Here is a 3,783-nt window from a genome sequence, read left to right on the forward strand (position 1 = left end):
AGAAAACATAACAATACAAAACATGCATGTCCCTCTCAACAGCACATCAAAATATGGGAAGTCAAAATTGCAAGGATAAATAAACGAATTCACTAATATAGTTGGAAACTTCAACATCGACTATGAGAAATAGACAGATCTATAAGGCAGAAAATCAGTATGGACATAGTTAAAATCAGCAGCACCAAGTATCAACTCAATATAATTGACATCAATAGATTACTAATCCAAAAGAGGTAGAATACACAGTCTTTTTAAGTTCACATGGAACATTTACTAAGATACAACCACATTCTTTGACATAAAGTACACCTTAAGAAGTTAAAAAGAATGAAAATATACAGTATATGCTCTCAGCCCACAACATAATTAAACTATGTATCAATAGCAGGAAAATAGTCAGAAAATCCTAATATATGTGAAGTTTAAATAACACATGGATCAATGAAGAAAGCTCAAGACATTTTTAAATGTTTTGAACTGAATGAAAATACAACTTATCAAAATTTGTGGAACTCAGCAAAGACAGTTATTTTAGTCTGTTGGGGCTGCTATGACAAAATGCCACAGATTGGGTTTACAAACAAGAAACATTTATTTCTCACAGTTCTAGGGGCTGGGAAATCCAAGATAAAGCCACTGGCAGATTTAGTGTCTTATGGGGGCCTAATTCTTGGTTCAAAGATTTTTTGCTGTGTTCTCACATACCAAAAGAGGGAAGGAAAATCTCTAGAGTCTCTTTTATAAAGCTTCTTATCACATTTATAAGGGCTCTTCCCTAATAGCCTCACTTCCCAAGTGCCCCTCCAAATACCCTCACGTTGGGATTAGGTTTCAATTTATGAATTGGGGTGGGGAAGCAAGACACAAACATTCAGTCTACAGCAGCAGTGTTTAGAAAGAAATTATAGCTTGGAATGCATATTATAAGATCTAAACTCGTGCTCACTTCAGCAGCACATAATACTAAAATTGGAACTATACAGAGAAGATTAGCATGGCTCCTGCACAAGGATCACATGCAAATTCATGAAGCATTCCATCTTTTTAGGCAAGATGGTGGAGAAGTAGGGAGCTCCGTACATTTCACTCACCCCTATCTCTCAAAAGAGAAGGCCTGAAGCCATAGGACACTGAACTGCAGGAGTCTGGAGGAAAAGAGACAGAGTCCTTTAAGAAGACAGCCTCATACATGTTTGATTGCGAACTGGGGAAGATAAAAATGAACTAGGACCTGGAGACATGGAGGGGAGGGAGCCCCCTTTGTGGAGAGCCACAGAGAGTCGAGGGGAAGAGAAAGAGGGGCTGACTGCTCATAGAACTGTCCCTGGAGAAGAGAAAAAACTCAGCTCAGGGCAGAGAGGGTCCTAACATCCCATCTCTAACCATAGGGTGTTCAGAGAGTGATCCTATTTCTAGCTGTGGTGCTGACTTTGGGCTGCGTGCCCTGGTCCCAGATGGCGCCAGGAGAAACTGCTCCACTGTTTTCCCAGCTCAATCCCCAGCTGGGAAGCGGCCAGCCTGCGGGACTCATATCGGGCAGTATCAATAAAGCACACGGCCTAAAACCTGGAAACGAGGCAGGGCTTGTGACACAGAACACGGCCCACCTTGCCTACACCCGTGGCACAGGGAGATCAGACCCAAAAGAATGATTTGCAATGCTTGGTTCGAGAAGGGACTGGGACACTGCCATTTTTCTCCCCACAACCACTAAGGCGGGACCTCAGGGAGTTGCCCATGGGATGGTAGTGGAGGCGAGACCTGCCTACAACAAACCACGCCCATCCCCGCTAAAGAGTTGCTTTATTTATTTATTTATTTATTTATTTTTACCAGAGCCCAGGGCAAGACCAACATGGGTGCACTGCCGTGATTAATTCTAGATCAATTCTTTCTATTCAGATATATTTTCCCTTGTCTCATTCTTATCCCTCCCCTCTGTTGGACTGGGCATCCTGGTAATTGGTTTGCTTAATCAGTCATATTTAATCCATTCTCTAGATGTATATTCTACACCTCCACTGTTAATTTCCTATCTCTCTCTCTGGAGTAATCAGACTATAAAGTTTCTTTGGGCAACATTATCTTCATTTCTTTCTCCTTGTATCCTACCATATTCTCTTCTTTCTCTCTCTGAATTAAGCCTCTTAGTCTCTCTGCCTGGTCATTTCCAATTTTGCTTTCTCCCCACCCCCGTCATTTCTCTCTTTGTATATGCTCTTCCATCAGCACTGCATACAACCTGCTCTTTATTTGTAGTTGGGAATTTGTGTTTTACGCTTTTAGGCTGTCCTTTGTCTTTTGTTTTGTTTTGTTTTTCATTTTCTTTTTCCCTTTTGGTTTGCATTTTTGTTGGATTTGTCTGTGTGTTTGCATGCCTTTGTTCCCTGTGTGTTTGTCTCCCTGTTTTCCTTTCCAGGGCTACCTTAAGAAACAAGCCAAAGTACACATGGTGGGGAGTCCCAAATATCACTAAAAGTAGGAAAAGAAAATAACCAAAGTTTCAACAAGAGAGGCCAAGAGACACCATTAAAAGAACACTTCCTGAATAGACAGGCCCTGGACAGCCAATGAGCCTTCTTTAATATAGTAGTACTTGCAGGTACAGAGCGCATAACAAGATTTTAAAACTAACAAGAGACAGGAAGCTAGCCAAAATGATGAAACAGAAGAACTCTTCTCTAAAGAAGTTCCAGGAAGAAGTGACAGCTAAAGAACTTCTCAAAACAGATGTAAGCAACATAACTGAACAAGAATTTAGAACAATAGTCATAAAATTAATCGCNAAAGTAGGAAAAGAAAATAACCAAAGTTTCAACAAGAGAGGCCAAGAGACACCATTAAAAGAACACTTCCTGAATAGACAGGCCCTGGACAGCCAATGAGCCTTCTTTAATATAGCAGTACTTGCAGGTACAGAGCGCATAACAAGATTTTAAAACTAACAAGAGACAGGAAGCTAGCCAAAATGATGAAACAGAAGAACTCTTCTCTAAAGAAGTTCCAGGAAGAAGTGACAGCTAAAGAACTTCTCAAAACAGATGTAAGCAACATAACTGAACAAGAATTTAGAACAATAGTCATAAAATTAATCGCTGGGCTTGAAAAAGTCATGGAAGACATCAGAGAAGCTATTGCTACAAAGACTAAGAAACTTAAAAATAGTTGTGCTGAATTAAAAAATGCTATAAATGAGGTGCATAATAAAATGCATGGATTGAAGAGGCAGAGAGGAGAATAGGTAAATTAGAAGACAAAATTATAGAAAAAGAGGAAGCCAAGAAAAAGACAAACTGATCCAGGAGCACGAAAGGAGAGTTCAAGAACTGAATGATACAATCAAACGGAACAATATCTGTATCATAGGAATTCTAGAAGAAAAAGAGAGAGGGAAAGGCGCTGAAGGACTACTTGAACAGATTATGGCTGAGAACCACCCCAAACTGACATTGAAATCCAAGAGACACAGAGAACTCCCCTCAGACGTAACTTGTATCGATCTTCTGCACACTATATCAGAGTGAAACTGGCAAAATATAAGGACAAAGAGAGAATTCTGAAAGCAGCTAGGGAGTAAAGGGCCCTAACATACAAAGGGAAACCTATCAGAGTGGTGACAGACCTATCTACTGAAATTTGGCAGGCCAGAAAGGAATGGCAGGAAATATTCAATGTGATGAAGAGAAAAAATATGTAGCCGAGAATCCTCTATCCAGCAAGCCTGTCATTCAGAATAGAAGAAGAGATAAAAGTCTTTCCAAATAAACAAAAATTGAAAGA

The 3,783-nt window shown here is 40.1% G+C and overlaps 1 non-coding gene across 1 annotated transcript; it reads left to right on the top strand.

Annotated features, from left to right (window-relative positions):
- The first annotated feature begins 941 nt into the window (after nucleotides 1-941).
- Nucleotides 942-1,049, top strand: LOC144244854 (U6 spliceosomal RNA). The gene has a single exon (XR_013339086.1). It is a non-coding gene; the product is annotated as a U6 spliceosomal RNA (small nuclear RNA).
- The last annotated feature ends 2,734 nt before the right edge of the window (nucleotides 1,050-3,783 follow it).

Source organism: Crocuta crocuta, unplaced genomic scaffold (genome assembly GCF_008692635.1).
Source record: "Crocuta crocuta isolate KB4526 unplaced genomic scaffold, BGI_CrCroc_1.0 scaffold364, whole genome shotgun sequence".
NCBI classification, from domain to species: Eukaryota; Metazoa; Chordata; class Mammalia; order Carnivora; family Hyaenidae; genus Crocuta; species Crocuta crocuta.